The sequence below is a fragment of the Perognathus longimembris genome, chromosome 24 (assembly GCF_023159225.1).
Source record: "Perognathus longimembris pacificus isolate PPM17 chromosome 24, ASM2315922v1, whole genome shotgun sequence".
NCBI lineage: Eukaryota > Metazoa > Chordata > Mammalia > Rodentia > Heteromyidae > Perognathus > Perognathus longimembris.
Genome location: NC_063184.1, coordinates 6,270,028 through 6,287,961, shown reverse-complemented (window position 1 = coordinate 6,287,961; position 17,934 = coordinate 6,270,028). Strand labels below are relative to the sequence as shown.

Genomic DNA, 17,934 nt, shown 5'->3' with positions numbered 1-17,934 from the left:
ATATCTATAAAACAGCTCTTGAGTATTTTCAGTAAGTGCCCTTAATTCATACAGATGAATTCAGATCTCTAGGACTTCAATTCTATCATCAGCATAATGACTATATAATGATTGCTTATTTGTGTTGGTAATACTGAGTATGCAAATATTACTTTCACCAAAGATTTGAGTAGGGAAAATATTTGCATTTACTAAATTTGGATATGAGGTAGACAAACATTGCCTCATGCTCTTCTGTGTTTTCTACACTCATCAGGTATGACCCAAAATATAATTATTCAATTGGTTCCTTGTGTAGTTTAGTTAGACAGTTTGATTAGATAATATTTAGATAGATACTTCAGATAGCCTGTTGCTCCTTCCCTTAGATAAAGACTTAAAGTTTTCACCCATTGCTCAAGCCTCACTGGATTTTGGAAGTTAAGGTGGAGATATGGTTGTCAAAGTGCTTTCTGCCCAGGTTGGCTTCAAGCCACAATTCTCAGATAGTAGCCTTCTTAGTAGCTTGAATTACAGGGTTGAGACACTCACAGGGACTAGTAATTCTATTTTCAGTTTTTCAAACTTGAGGGTTTGTCATTTCAAGAAGGTCCATACTGACTGAGGAAGCCTCTTCAGTAAATTTAAATTAGTAATTCAAACAAGAAAAGAGAGAATAAACCTGTATTTTGAGCAGGACAAATCCATAGTACATTGTGATATTTAAGGTGGAATTTCAGAAGTGACATTAAATGTAACACATAGACATTCAGAATATAAATATCTATAACATGAAAGAGAAATGGAGGCATAAGATGGGTAAGGCAGGATTTCTGCCAATAGTTTTGAAACACAATAGTCAATTGCTAGTTGAAATAAAGAATCAAAATCTAGACTCTTCTGGCTGAGAATGTGGCTTAGTGTTAGAGTGCTTGCCTAGCATGCATGAAGCCCTGGGTTCAATTCCTCAGAATTGCATAAACAGAAAAAGTTGGAAATGGTGCTGTGGCTCAAGAGGTAGAGTAAGAGCCTTGAGCAAAAAGAAGCTTAATGACAGTGCTCAGGCCCTGAGTCCAAGCCCCAGGACTAGAGGAAAAAAAAAAAAAGAAAAAGTCTAGACTCTTCTAAAAGAAGCTGCTGTAAAGTTTTTTTCTAATCACAAGTGCTGTATCTATTCCATGTTATGAGATTTTCAAACATCTCAATTAAACTTTAGCATAAGTAAGATAACTTTGTGGTTCTTTTAAACCTTTTTCTTTATTGTCAAAGTATGGTACAGAGGGGTTACAGATTCATATGTAAGGCAGTGAGTACATTTCTTGTTCAACTTGTTACCTCCTCCCTCATCACCCCCTTGCCCTGCCTCCTCCTTTCCCTCTCCCCAAGAGTTGTGCAGTTGATTTACACCAAATAGTTTTATAAGTATTGATTTTGGAATGTTTTTTCTTTTTGTCCTTTGCCTCTCAATTTTGATATTCCCTTTCCCTTCCCCAGTTCTAATACCATATAAACAGTATCCAGGGTATTCAGATGAGATATAGTGGTAGCGGGGGTACAACCATAGGAAGGGAATATAAGAGAAACAAAATTAAACAAAACAATCAAACAAAAAACTTTGTGTTTGTGTGCTACTGGAAATCAGGGCTTTCTGCTTACTAGGAAGTAACTCTACACCTCGAGTGAACACCCAGTTCCAAACAGATTCACAGCCTAATTCTAGAAGGCCTTCAAAACAGAACTCACACCAATACTCTAAAACCATGAACAAGACGATGATGTTTGCTCTCTCCACTCCTCTTCAATACAGTATTAGAAGGCCTATGTAGCGCAATGAGGCAAGCTGCAAAAATAAAGGTGATACAAATAGGGAAAGTAGAAGTAAAACCCTCCCTTTTTGCACATGACATGAGCCTATATTTAAGGAATCCCTTAGACTCAACTCCCAAGTGACTTGCAACGATCTGAAACTTTGGAAAAGTAGCATGGTATAATATATACCCACAAAAACCAGTAACTTTTCTCTATGCCAATAGTGAGATAGGAGAGGCTGAAATTAAGAAAGTAATTCTTTTTGCAATAACCACAAAAATGCCCATGATCAACTTAACCAAGGAAGTTAAGGACCTCTACAATGAAAAAGTCTTCGACAAAGTACAGCATCCGTTCATGTTAAAAGCTCTGGAGAAATTAGAAATAGAAGGAATATTCAATAACATACTAAATGGGGTAAAAATAAAACCATTTCCCCTAAAATCAAGAACAAGGCAAGGATGCCCATTCTGTCCACTCCTCTTTAATAGAATTTTGTATTTCTTAGCCAGAGCAATAAGGCAAGATAAGAATATTAAATCTGTCCACATAGGGAAAGAAATTAGACTATCCCTGTATGAAGATAACATGATTTTATACCTGAAGGATCTAGAAAAGTCCACTCCAAATCTCCTAGAACTAACTAATTGACTACTTCAGCTATTTGGCAGGATGTAAAATTAACCCACAGAAAACAGTAGTCTTTCTATATACTAACAAAGTACAAACAGAAAGGGAAAATCATTAAACAATTTGCAATAGCCTAAAAGAAATCTGGGAATTAACCTGACCAAAGATGTAAAAGATCTATTTAGTGAAAGCTATAAAAATCGGCATTAGATACATTTCTTGTACTGTTTGTTACCTTGTCCCTCATGCCCCCCTCCCTCTCCCCCTTTCCCTCCCCCCCCAGGTGTTCAGTTCATTTACACCAAACAGTTTTGCAAGTATTGCTTTTATAGTTGTTTCTCTTTTTTTTACCCTGTGTCTCTCAAATTTGGTATTCCCTTTGAATTTCCTACTTCCAATACCAGTAAACACGGTTTCCAATATACTCAGATAAGATTACAGAGATAGTGTAGGTACAAACACAGGAAGGTGATACAAGAACATCATCAATAATAGAAACTACACATACACATAGGACTTTGAAAGTAGTTACAATTGTGATATAACAATTGTATCCAATGCCTAATGTATGAAACTGTAACCTCTCTGTACATCAGTTTGATAATAAAAATTTGAAGAAAAAAAAAGAAAAGTTAAAAAAAGCTATAAAAATCGAAAAAGGGGCTGAGAATTTGGCCTAGTGGTAAAGTGCTCACCTCATATACATGAAGCCCCGGGTTTGATTCCTCAGCACCACATATATAGAAAAAGCAAGAAGTGGCACTGTGGCTCAAGTGGTAGAGTGCTAACCTTGAGCAAAAAGAAGTCAGGAACAGTGCTCAGGCCCTGAGTTCAAGACCCAGGACTTGCAAAAAAAAAAAAATCAACAACCCCAAAACTAGCTAACTAACTAAATAAAAATCTAAACAAAAAACACAAAGAGGAAAACCAGGAAATGGAAACAACTTCCATGTTCTTGGAGAGGTAGAATCAATACTATGAAAATGGCCATAGTGCAAAAAGTGATATACAAATTCAATGAAATACATAAAATCCCTATGATGTTCTTTACTGAAAAAGGGGAAAAAATCTGAAATCCGCACGGAAAAACAAAAGAGATAAAATAAGCAAAGCAATTTGAGGCAAAAGAGACAATTACAGATAATATCACAATGCCAAATTTCAAGCTCTACTACAGAGCCATAATAAGATACAAAAACACAAATGCCCAATGATAAATGAATCTTACCTATATACAAGGGAATTTTATACAACCAACAGAAAGGATAAAATAACGGCATTCATGGGGAAAAGGATGAAACTAGAACAAGTCATGTTGAGTGAGATAAGCCAAGATCAGAGAGAAAATTGGCACATGGTCTTGTTGATATGCCGAAGTTATATTTAAAATGCAATGGGATATGACAAAGTATACAGGATTCTAGACACCTATAGGCAGAAAGACCAAAAGAGGATAGTCTTAGGAGATAATCATTAGGCTGTAACACCCAAGAACCTCTTCATATTTCTATAAAATAATTTACAAAATGAAATTAATTCTAGAGATAAGGAAAGGGACTTTTTCTTAATTTGTCTTTGCATTTTCAGAAGATGATGTATCCTTTACCTCATATATGGTGTGTACCTGTGCACATGTGAGGAAAACTGATAGAAAGGTACAGAATCAATGGAAAATGCGTGGAAAAAGTACACTGGCTGCACTGGAAATTGATGAAAGTGAACCAGTCAACTTGTGGGCAGCAAAGAGAAGGTGGCAATGGGAGTGCATGAGGGAATAAATGATACTAAGTCAAAGGAAGGGAAAATGTACTTATTACCTGACCCTTATAAACGTAACCCCACTGTATATCACCACTCAAACAACAATAAAGTAACTTAAAAAGAAATACATGCTTTACAAATAAACTAAGATTTTTTTTTACATATTTACCCATACCCTTGTCTTCTCTGGAACAGGTTATGTCAGTAGATTTAGATGTCCTTGGCCCCTCTGTTGATATACTCATCCCACTTCTCTCAGGGGAAGAGGATAGGTAGAACCCTCGAATCCGATCTAGGAATATTGACCCTGATAAGAGAAGTTTGATACCATCTGAACCTGACAACTCCGGGACAGAATATAATGAAGATGACTGCCTTGAGAGGAAAGTAGTATGTTTATCTTCTGTCCTGTGGACCAAAAATGGACATAAAATCAGAAAGTCAAATTAGATATGAATACAACAGGCACATTTATGTTGTTTCTGATGGTTCTCCTTTCTCCAGGCGTTGCAAATCAAACATGGTTGCAGCTAGTTGTTAGTATTTATTTATATTACATAAAAACCAAAGAAACTTTCTTCTACTTGCCAGTGGTTGCTTTCTGTAGTCCTAGGTATTCAGGAAGTTGACATCTGAGGATGTCAATTCAAAGCCGATTCAGGCAAAAAAAAAAAAATGCTCACTTGGCTCTCTCTTCTTTGTTTCAGTCTTGGAGTTTGAACTCAGAGCAGGAACACTGTTCTTGGGCATTTTTGTTCAAGTGTTCTATCACTTGAACTATGGTTTTTTGTGTGATTTGATTTGTTTTTGTGCTAACCTGAAGGGCTCAATGGGTTTTCCTGCCTGGGAAGAAGTTCTAACACCTGAAGACACTTTAAGACTATAACGATGGAGGTGGTGGAAAGATGACAATAGAGGCAGATGGTCAAAATATGAGATTCTTCTCTTTGCTCAACTTGAACCAAGATCAGATTCTATGAGATCTTGATCAAACTATCAACAAGTGCCAAAACTTACTTTATCTTTGACACTCTTTAAAAGTGAGTTGCATTTGGAGTGTATCTTTTTTCAATATGATCATTCTCTTAATTTTTACTTTATGTACAACTAGTGAGGCTTGAACTCAAGGCCAGAGCAGAACAGTGGGTGTTTGTATTTGTGTAGTTTTAAAAGAAATGCTCTATCTGCATTCACAATAACCAAGTTGTGGAAAAGCTCACAAATGCTCTACAACAGAAATCTGCATCAAGAACATGTGGTACATATTCACAATGGAATTTTACATATTCATTAGAAAGAATAATAGATCAATTGCAGGGAAATGGATGGACCTAAAATTTTTCATGTAAAAGAGGTAAGGGAGGCTGAGGAGGAAATAGCATGTGTGTGCTCTCAAAAGTGGAAAACAGACCTAGAATGCAATGAAATACGTTAACAAATACAGGGTTTGATGCATTTACACATAAACTGACTAGAAGTAGTTATACTTGTGGGATGAACCCAAAGGCATATCTCTTCTGAGAATCTGAAGTTCAGTTAAACATAATGGATATCAGGAAATGGAAAGACGTTGGGGGACAAAAGGGAGGCAGAGATATGTAGAGTAGAAGGGTGAGCAGTTCAGTCATTGTATTCAATGTACACTATGTAATTTGTAGCTAGAGATGGAGAGGGAAATGTGGAAGAATAAAGGAAGGGTGATATTTTCCCAAGAAGCATTGTATTCCCAACGCACTTCTAGAATCGTAACTCTTTCTACAATTACTTAGCAGTTAGAGTTGTTGTTTTTTGTTTGGTTTTCTTGCCAGTCCTGGGGCTTGGATTCAGGGCCTGAGCACTGTCCCTGGCTTCTTGTTGCTCAAGGCTAGCACTCTGCCACTTAAGCCACAGCTCCACTTCTGGCCGATTTCTGTATATGTGGTGCTGGGGAATCGAACCCAGGGCCTCATGTATACGAGGCAGGCACTCTTGCCACTAGGCCATATCCCCAGCCCAGAGTTTTTTTTAAAAAAAGGGAAAAATCTAATGGGAAAAGTTTGAGCAGTTTAATACCAGGCACATGTAATCAGAGAGCTTTATCTTCCATCACTCTACTTAATGGATTATTGTTGGAAAATGAGTGATTCTTTTGAATGCTATGCCTTCCCTTTGTCATAAGAATATCTACACCCCTGTCAATATTTTTGCCTCTGTAATTGATAGACACTAACTCAGAATTAAGATCAGTTGTTCAGTTCTAAGTTCTTTCAAGGTTACTTTCAGAGAAACTGCTTTGAAAATACAACTATCATCTCTTATTTAAAAGTAAGTAATGATTTAGTGTTATTAGTGCATATGAGACATATATGTCCAATGGAACACAAACATTACATTCAGTATACTCAGTAGTAAAATTCATTTTTGGTACCAGTACAAGTGCTTGCAATTAAGATCTAAGTGTTGTCCCTTAACATTTTTGCTTAATCCTTCTGGTGTTCTACCACTTGAGCCACCACTCCACTTCTGGATTTTTGGTGGTTCAAGACTTTTGTGGCTTTCTTTCCCCAATAGGCTTGAACCTTTGTCTTCAGATCTCCTTTTCCTGAGTAGCTAGGGTTATTAGTGCAAATTATGAGCATATTTCATTCTTAAGAAGCTATAAGAGAGCCAATGCTAGCGAGTAGAATGAATTACTTCAGGAATATAAGTTGTCATTTCATGCAACATATTCATCAACATTTCCAAAATCACATTTTAATGATTATGGGCTTTGTCTCCAGATTAGTCAATAGTGTAAAGTCATTGTATGCCCCTGGTCTTCATCCTTAAAATGTGATATGGTGCTGATGGGTCTAGATGAATTTTTACTTTGACAAATGTCTGTTTCATATAAACAGAGGATAAATATGTTTTCAAGTCTATATTTCACTATTTTAGAAAAGTTGTGGGATCTGTTCTATCTTTATCCATTTCAGAGGGCAGTAATGAATAAAATAAGTGAAGCACCCCACCATTATCCCTCCAAATTCAGACTACCATCTCCATTGATGTCATTCTTACAGTTCTTGTTCTTCTCCTTTATCTTCCTGATTGTTTGCTTCATTTTTTAAGGTTCCCAGAGGTTTTTCCATGTCTTTCATCTTGGCTAGAGAAGAAGGTTTATTTCTGGCCACTTTCTGTAAAGAGATTATAATGTTGGGTCATGACTACAGTATAGTTTCAGGTAGAATAATTTTATTTAAATGGTCTCACCTGTTACTTCAGCTATCTTCAGTTTACTAAAATTTCTTTACCATACTGGTATCAGAAAAAGAATAATAGGGACTGACATAGCAGGTATTTGTATTACTTGAGCTGAGAACACCATAGTGAAGGTATAGAGTGGTTGGTGAAAGCAGTTGAGAGAAGGTAGTAACTGTTATGACATCAGCATTCACCCCTTCCCACAATCGCCTCTTAGAACCCTCTGAGGTAACATCTCTATAGTTACAAAGTTCTTGTCTCAGAGTAGTTTTGATGTGAATCCGGCACCTGCTTTGACATTTACAATCCTCAAGGTTGGACAGCTGGTTTTTCATGGTCTTCTATTGATGAGTAGATCCCAACACAGAAGGGGATAAATATGAAATGAATGCTGCTGGCCTCATCCTCAATACACCATGGACCAGATGCAAGCTGGACCAACCTAAAATGATAACCCATTCTCCATTCCAACTCCATCTACGATGAGTATTTATGAATATTCCTTCTGTCTTCCTGCCTGAAATTGGAGACATGTGTTTTATCTGGAGAAAACCTGCCTGTTTCAGCTTCCAGAGATCTTTGAACCCTGGGGCCAGAGTAAATATAAAATGCCATTTAAATAAATAAATGTGGCATATAATTAAGAAGACAGTAGTAGAACTATAAATATCCCAAGGATTGGAATTACCAATATAATGAAATAGCTATTTTTAAATAAATAAAACTATATAAAATGTGTACAAAATGAAAGTAAATGAAAAGAATTTAAGCAGAGAAATGTAATTTCTAGAAAGAACTATGTAAATCTTCTAGTATATGAAATTCAGGTAATATAAAATGAGCCTAATTTTAAAAGCAGCTAAAATAAATATATCAAGTAGATCACTGAGAAAAAAAATTTTTTTAAATACAGAGGTTGGAGCTGGTAATACATATGTTTATTCCCCACTACTCACTAACCTAAAGTAGGACCTGAGATCTCTCTGGGCAAGAGAGCTAGATTTCATGTGAAAATCAAACAATGCAAAACTGGTAAGCATATAGCTCGAGGGATTGAGCAATTTCTATGGACCATGAGGCTCTAAACTCATACCTCAGTGCCACCAAAAATCAGAGGGCAAAATATTTGTGCAATTCGTGTATTGGGGAAGACCAAATGGAAAAAATACAGTATTTGAAGAGATTGTGTCTATAAATTGATGAGTATTCCAATGTGTGCAAAAGATATAAAGCACATATTCAAGAATTTCAGTGAGTGTAAATAGAACAATTACAATGAAAACATACGATGAAAAAGGGGCTGAGAGTAAAAATGTAAAACAATTCTCAGAGTTTATAAAGAAAATGAAATACCCATAGCAAACTTACAAAAATGCAAAACTCCGATTCTAGTATGGGTGAAAAATTTCTATGTGATGGAGTTCATGATAGTTTTATCCATCTATGATGCAAATCAGTCTGTAAGTTCCTCATGAAACTATAAATATGTATGTGATATGAATCAGTGCCACTACTTTGTGAGATTGAGGTCCACTGAATGCACACGTGTAATGTGTTTAAATAAAACCTTTGGACAGCTATCATGTGCAACTAAGAACTTAAAAAATAAGTGATAAAATTCTGTATAATATAATGAGTATGCAAGTATAATAGATGAGTGGCAGCATCATTAGGAAGTTTTTTTCCTTCTGCTAATGTAAAGTACATATGTTGTTTAGTCCTTCATTTATACTGTGATGCATAATTTCAGATACCCAGTGCATGATCGTATAATGTGCATCCAACACTGCAGCTTTATACAGAATACCTTCACTGCTCTGAATTAGCTCTCTTCTCTAGGGCCTTTGAGGTCTGTGCATGGAATTTTATTCTGCTATATATGTTTTTTCTTTTCCCAGTCCTGGGGCTTGTACTCAGGGCCTGAGCACTGTCCCTGGCTTCTTTTTGCTCAAGGCTAACATTTGACCACTTGAGCCACAGCGCCACTTCTGGCCATTTTCTGTATATGTGGTACTGAGGAATTGAACCTAGGGCTTCATGTATAAGAGGCAAGCACTCTTGCCACAAGGCCATATTCCCAGCCACAAAAATCAGCAAACATTTTTTTTTGCCAGTCCTGGGGCTTGAAGTCAGGGCCTGAGCACTGTCCCTGGCTTCTTTTTGCTCAAGGCTAGCACTCTACCACATGAGCTACAGCGCCACTCATTCTGCTATATTTTGACACGCAGAAAAGATTGAGTTGAATTTGATGTTCATTGAGGCTTGTGAGAGACAAGTGTTCTTTCCATTACCACGTGTGCTCAGACGTTGCATCATGGGAAAACAATCTTGATCTATGTTAGCATGTTGAGTAAAAAATGAACATTTTGAAGCTGAAAATTAAGAATTCAAAGGTGCAAATCAACTTCTGCATTGACCTTGACTTATTATTGTTTTGTTGGACAATAGTAAAGAGATGCATTTGTAGAGGCCTCTGCCCTTGAAACCTGCTTGGATCAACCAGCGATGTTCTGTAGCTGTTATGGGCATTGGGAGTGTGATGAGATCCTCTGGGTGTGATGCCATAATAACTGGCTGAATTCTCATTGGCATACATTTCTTTTCTGGGCATTTCTCTGTGGCCCCTGACATGGCATCTTCTGATACAATCCAATTTCATCATCCCAAATGGCTTTCAGGCAAATAGTTTCTTAACATAGATATTGGACCAAATATATCCAAGTAACTTCATCCCTGGGGCTTCACTGTCATCTTGGAGAGGATTATAGCACCTGAGATGAAGAGAAAGAATCTGCAAACATGTTTTCTCATCCATGTTTTTCTCCTGGATTCAAAACCTCAGATGCAGAGACCCAGGGAAGAGTATTACTGATTCTTCCTGAGTACTCTCAAAAGGATTCAATGAAATAAGGTGGGCTATACTTTACATCCCTGATAAAACACACATATACAAAGATATATATGAACATATACACCTAACATGATGGGCATGACTTCCAGCCAGGATTTCAGCTTGGCAGATGCTTTAGGGATGTGCTCATCGATTTTCACACTCCTTCTTCTCCAGATTTCCCTCCCTGTCAGCTCCTTGACTGGCACTAGCTGCTTTTCCAAGATGAAGCACCGAGCGCACATGGATGCGATGATTGCTGGGTTTTTCCCTCTCTACACTTTGGGAACAAATCGAAGTAACAGTGATGCTTCTAGGCAACAAGCCATAAGTTACTCAGTATTTTATGACCATGAGCTGTTTTTGTTCTCAGGATGGACAATAGCTGAGGGAACTTGGGTGCACACATCAATATTATCTGTCTTCTGTACCCTGACTGCCTATCCCTATTGCACCTGAAACAGCTCAGTTTCATGATTTTATTTTGCATCTAATGTTGAGTAATTTCTGCCTGCTTGTGGGAGAGGACTGTGGTTTCCTTCCATGTAGCTTCTTCTTTCCAGGGATGTAAGGTCTTCACTTTATTCCAGAATACCTGTATCTTCATAGTCCCAGCTGTCACTGTAGAGGATAAAGTGACTACCAACACCTGAGTCAGTATCATGAGTTTTGTACTAAAAGGCTGCAGGCATATTTCCTTCCCCACAAGCTCTGAGTTTTCTTTGGGAAAACTTACATTTTGAGGACACTGATTAAATGTTCTTATTGTAGGCTGGTACCTCACGGTCATAATCCTAACTACTTGAGAATGATATCTGAGGATAGTGATTTCAAGCCATCCTGGGTGTTCATCTCCAATAAGATGTTATCTTCAATTATCCAGCCAAAAGCTGGAAGTGGAGCTGTGGCTCAAGTTGGTAGAATGCTGCCTTTGAGCAAAAAAGCTCATGGACGGTATCCAGGCTTTAATCTCTCTCTCTCTCTCTCTCTCTCTCTCTCTGTGTGTGTGTGTGTGTGTGTGTGTGTGTGTGTGTGTGTGTGTGCTAACATAGACACATTGAGTATTATAGTTTCATCCAATGAATATTTTTTGTTGCCTATAGATATGAGGAGGACTGTGGTCTGGCTTAGTAAAATTTTGTGCATGCTGCTGACTACAGATAGTAATATTTATCCCCAAAGTCTTTCTTGTAGATAAGTGGGCCACTGCAATTAGAAATCAGAAGGTGAGTCAGTTGATGCAAATCTACATCCACTGATGTTATGACAGTGTTTCTTAGTATTTATACAGTACTTAGCTGGGTTTCTACTTTTGTTGCTGAGATTTTCAGCTGTCCTTGTAGTCGTGTTCTAGGTAGCACCAGTGGGTCACTTAGTTCACGGGTAGATGTCTGTAACGTTTGTATGTTTGGTTCTCTACTGTTTGAGTGCAGGGGACTGGGGAACAATTCAATTCTGAAGCCTTTGTAATATGGCAGTGTGGTTGTTACCCAGATTCCAACTCAGATCAACTGAGAAATAGCTAGGTTGTTAAGGCCTGTTCTTAGCTCCTAAATCCTAGAGGAAAGATGAATTCTCTAATCCATGTGTTTCTAGCCAGCTGCTTGGATGGTCTCTTTGACACATTAAAAAAAATGGTGCACCTGTCACTGGGGAATGAGGTTTCCAGCCAGATGCTGTTCTCCAAGAGGGAGATGTTCTTATTGTGGTACTCATGGTTCCCAGTGTTGCTTCAGAACTTCCCATGCTGTGGTGAATTTTCTCTGCCTCTGACTGTGGCCAGTTCAGTTGTACATTCCCATTGCTGCTTTTCTTGTGCAGGCTCTTTAAATTCTACAGTGAAGGTAGATACTAAGCCACCATAGCCTTTACACAGGATTCACTGCTCTTATGCAAATAAGCTTCTTGTTTAGTGTGTATCTCTGTTAAATTGGGGGCTATTGGCAGTGAAGTAAGTTTCTTGGAATCACCCTATTGTTTGGCCTTTATTTTTGTTATTCATTCAGCCATTATGGCTCCTCTTGATAGAATTTCCTGCATTTCTATAATGAGTCATTGTTGAGAGATCACATCTTATTGCCATTATGTAGCGTGCTCTCCAGGTTTACTGAAGTTTCACTTTCTGTCCTTTTAGAGTCTTCAGTGGTTACTATGTGAGTTCGATAGTAGTGTGTTTGGGTCATTAGTTTTCATTTGACTGTTATACATAGGGGGCTCAAAATAGATTACAACAAGCTATTATGGAATGATTAAAACTATCCATGATGATGAGGATGAAAGTAAGAGAAAATGCACACAGAAGTAACAGAGGGATACAATCAAATCCCTTAACTAAATGTGCAGAAATGTGATGATTAAATATTTTCACTAATTTCTAATGAAAATTTTTGTTGAATATTTGAAGATAAAATATTGAAGACACACAAATGAATGCAGAATGGCATTGTAATCCCCCTATTGTTTGTGATAATGAACACTCAATTTTACATGTTTCTGTAGTCATTTGTAGACAGTTATATTAAACATGTGTCTCCATTTATAAGGATTATGTGTACCATTTTGCTACTGCATTTAAACTTAAAACATTCTCAGGTTGCTTTATAGTCACATAATAGTAAGTATTACATATTCTTATATATTTATTGTTCATTCATGGCCTCTGTGCAAAGGATTAAAAGACTTTAGCATTGTTGTAGAACAGGTCTGGTGGAGATATATTCTCTTAACCTATGCATGTCTTAGAATATCTTTATGCCTTTATCCTTTATCCTGCATTTCTGAAAGATACCTTTTCAAGGTACTCTTGGTGAATAATTTATGTTTTTCACATTTAGCCATGTTCTGCTGGATTCATATACTCTAATGTGGAGTCATCTCTTGGTGAAAATGACACGTCTGGTATTATGGAACCTAATGTGACTGGTGAGTTCATGTTTAGAGAGACCTTCATACTCTCTTCTAGTGCAAAAATTGTGTATTGGAATTGTAGCCTCAAATCCTCCTTCATTTAGTAGTCTAATTGTGACAATGGATGATACTGCACCTTGAACAAAAACATCACAAGCTCTGAATTATGTATGGGGTCTTTTTGTCTAGTCTGTTGTATGCATGTGCATTCAACTACTCAGTCAGGTAAGTTTAACTTCTATCATAGTAAGTGAAAAGCATTTTTTAAGTACAAGGTCTCCCTTTCTTTCAAAATTACCTTTAGACTTCAAAAACGAAACCTACAGGTCTTGCTTATGTTTATTAGTGTTCAGGACTGTTCTTGCAAGGGAGCACCTGCTGTGGGCTGGGTTTGGTGAAGGAAGCAGGCAGAACTGTGCATAGAATGACTTCAGAGCTTCAAAGATTGAGCTGATTCTCTTCACCACTCCTTTGCATGTGCGTAGTATTGACAAATATAACAACTGCAAGTAACAGCTACAGGGCTCCTATGTATATTGGACAGAATAATACAGGAAGGTGCAAGCTTTACTCTCTACAATTTTGCATGAGAGGTTTGAGCAGGGAAAACAAGGCTGAGAATTATTATGGCAGCATGAAGAGGTTCAGAAAATTTTGATAGGAAATTAGAAATGGCAAGAAATAATATGAACAATAGCTATGTGGGTAAAAAGTTTCAATTAGATTTAAAAAATGCAGTGTGGGAATGCATATGAGAGCATGAACAAATATAAATAAAATGGTTAGTAATACTTGGTATTGTTTACTTTTATGCTTTTTAGTGTTGACATAATAGAACTATCTTTATGTAGGGATTTTCTAATTTGCTTTTAAGTACTGAAAAGTTACTAATGGCTATTGTACTTCCTCACCAGATATGGAACAGTGTGTGAGGTGTCCATATCATCAGTATGCCAACACACAGAGAAACCAGTGTCTCCAAAGAGCAGCAAGCTTCCTGGCTTATGGAGAGCCCTTGGGGATGTTATTGGGCTGCATGGCTCTTTGCTTATCTACACTTACAGCAGTTGTTTTTGGGGTCTTTGTGAAACATCACAACACCCCCATTGTCAAGGCTAATAACCAGGCTCTCATCTACATCCTGCTCATCTCCCTCATCTTCTGTTTTCTCTGTCCCTTGCTCTTTTTGAGCCGTCCCAACACAGTCACCTGCATTCTACAGCAACTGGAGTTGCATTCACTGTAGCTGTTTCTGCACTCTTGGCCCAAACTATGACTGTGGTTCTGGCCTTCAAGGTCACTTGCCCAGGGAGAAAGATAAGGTGGCTGCTGGTATCATGGGCTCCTAAATTCATCATTCCCATCTGCACCCTGATGCAGGTTACTCTCTGTGGAACCTGACTGGGGACCTCTCCTCCCTTCATTGACACAGATGTACACTCTGAACACGACCTCAACATCATCCTATGTAACAAGGGCTCCCTCAGTGCTTTCTTTTTTTTTTTTTTTTTTGCCAGTCCTGGGCCTTGGACTCAGGGCCTGAGCACTGTCCCTGGCTTCTTCCCGCTCAAGGCTAGCACTCTGCCACTTGAGCCACAGCGCCGCTTCTGGCGGTTTTCTATATATGTGGTGCTGGGGAATCGAACCTAGGGCTTCGTGTATCCGAGGCAGGCACTTGCCACTAGGCTATATCCCCAGCCCTCCCTCAGTGCTTTCTACTGTGTCTTGGGATACCTGGGCACCCTGGCCCTGGCCAGCTTCACTGTGGGTTTCTTGGCCAGGAATCTGCCTGATACCATCAATGAAGCTAAGTTGCTGACCTTCAGCATGCTGGTGTTCTGCAGTGTATGGCTCACTTTCCTGCCCGTCTACCACAGTGCCAAGTGGAAGGTCATGGTGGCTGTGGAGGTCTTCTCCATCTTGGCCTCCAGTGCAGGGCTCCTGGGCTGCATCTTTGCCCCCAAGTGCTACATCCTCTTGGTAAGGCCAGATAGAAACTCTCTGCATCGTTTCTGGGACAAAACACACACTGGGAGAAATAAGTTCTAGTAAGATGAAACTTACATGTGTGATCAAATGAATAGAAGGTATATACTAAATCTTTACTCCCTTTTTCCATCTGATACTAGTTTATGTTGTGGGAATCACTTCCATGAATAAGTGACACTTACTAATTTCTCCAGTTATTGTAATGTTACTAGCTGTAACCTGAGCCAGTTAAATTTGAATTTTATTCTGTACACTTTTGGTTCTTCCAGTTTACCCCTCATGTATTCCATCACCTCCACTAATATATTTTCATTATTGACTTGTTTTCTAATTTTCCTCTCTTAATCGTTTGCCTAAAATTTCTTTTTCTTGGGTGCCAGTCCTGTAGCTTGATCTGAAAGCCTGCATAACATCCATGATTATTTTTGCTTAAAACTAGTGCTGTACCACTTCAACCACAGCTCTGCTTTTGGCTCTGGACTTTCAGCCCATGTTGGCATTAATTCATGACCCCCAAGATTACAGCTTCCTTAGTAGTTGTGATTAAGGCTAACTTTCTAAATTAAAAATACAGTAACTTCCTGTCTGCACATCATTCTCCAGTTTAATCCTCTAATACATTTCTGTATTATTTTCTACTTATGAAAGTTCCATTTTTTCATATACTCATTAGAGTGTGTTTTGTATAAGAGCTGTGTATTTCTATTCATACGTCTGCATTTATCTATATTCCTCAATCTGATTTTTTGGATTAATCTCTTCTCATCCTCTCCATTTTCATTCCCTGGCTCTTTTCATTCATCTTCTTTCTTCCTCCCCCTCCCTCTCTGCCTTCTCTATATTGTTTCATTCAAGAGTGGATTTCATATATTACATAAATACACTTAAATTGTATAATCTTACCTATGGTTTATCCTTTTTTCTTATTGTATTTAATTTTAAGCCACTGGGTATTGTATATACATTTATCTGAATTAGAGAAGGGAAGAGAAGGGGAACATCCAAATAGTGAAACAAAGAATAAAGAGTGATCCAATGCAACAGCGATACTCTCAAGAAAATATGTTGGAAATTAACTGTACAATTTAGGAAGGGGTGGGAGGAGGGAAGGTGGGAGAAAAATGAAGGAGGGCATAACAAGTATGGCAAGAAATGTGCTCCTTACCCTATGTATTTAAATGTAACCCCTCAGTACATCACATTGACAATGAAATTAAATTTAAAAATAATGACACAACTTAAAGTATGTACCACAGGGATTCCTTTAACTTTTCACAGAGACGTAGAAGAAAATATGATGTAGTTAAAGTACAATGGCCACTGTTCCAGAAAATGTGAAGTCAAAATCTTCCCTCATTCATCATTTCATTATACATGTATTTATTGACACCTGCTTCATAGGATGATTATTCAAGACAGTAAACAAATACATCTGAAAGTAATAGACATAAGTACATAAGTACATAAGTACAAGACAATCAGAAAATAAATGGATGTTATTCCAGTTGTGTAAGAGGTGCTAAGAAGAATCCATTGTGAATATGGAACACTTGCTTTTCTACTTGAAATTTTGCCATACTTGCTGGGAAACTGACATGCATCAACTTAATAGAGTTCCAGTAAGGGTTTATAATTATAAACATGATCATAAGCTAGGATTTTTTCTGGGTAATTTTCTTCAGCAATAAAGTATAATCTCTGGGGAAAACATGCAAGAAGCACAGATCTTCCCTTTTTTTAATTAGGTCCTCAAGGTCCTCATAAAACTTCTTGAGCCATAGTAGCATAGCAGATGATTTTCTTGGCAACAATATTCACAACCTTCCTGATGAAAAAGGACACTCTGGGAAAATCCACCCTCAGAAATAATGATCTGCCTGTCTTTATTTTTCATTGTGAGATACTGAGAACTATGTTCATATTCCTCAGCACAAAATTAATTTCAAAGAAAAGGAAGAGCATGAAAGACAAATCTCTTTTCTGCTCTATGCACTTCTAAAATTCATCAAAGAGCTTTGCACTTCCCTACTTCCCTCTATACGAATAGAGGAGAGTTAACAAAGAACATCTCTGAAATCTTGAGGCAGAGAGATGAGAGTATGTTGAGTTGTATGGACTGTGATTGTTTTATGACACCCTCTCTGGGAGTCTGTGAGTTTCTGATATGCTGACAACTTCTCTATGCTCAAGCCATAAGTGATCTTGAGGTGATGGTGTAATGAAGACAGAAATGGAAGAAAGATGCTGTAGAGGCAAGAGTGATTAGTGAGCATTTGAATCTTATCCTCACAGAAATTACTTTCCCTCTAATTTGCATTTCTTTATAAAGTAACCAAATCTTATTAATTACATGGAAAACTCATAGACATGGCTGGAGGTTGGATTACTTCTAATCTGAGCCTCAGCTTCAATTTGGTGGGATTAGATAGAACTGAATTTATTTTAAAGTTATTGTTTTTTTTTTCTCTTTTTATAGATTTAACCTAGGCAAGAACGGCCTCAGGAAATGGCTCTTTAGTGAAGGATTTTATTCCACTTGGATTAACACAACAGCCAGAGTTCCAATTGCCTCTTTTCTTCTTCTTCTTGGGAATTTATGTGACCTCCATGCTGGGGAATGTTGGCTTGATTGTTCTGATTAGCCTAAATTCTCCCCTGCAGACTCCCATGTACTACCTTCTCTTCAACTTTTCCTTCATTGATCTCTGCTACGCCTCTGTTATAATCCCTAAAATGCTGGTGAGCTT

General features: G+C 37.8%; 2 pseudogenes; one reads left to right on the top strand and one right to left on the bottom strand.

Moving 5' to 3' along the window:
* LOC125341298 overlaps window positions 1–17,934 on the bottom strand; it is a 277,271-nt pseudogene that overhangs the window by 235,036 nt on the left and 24,301 nt on the right.
* LOC125341306 overlaps window positions 10,382–17,934 on the top strand; it is an 8,650-nt pseudogene continuing 1,097 nt past the window's right edge.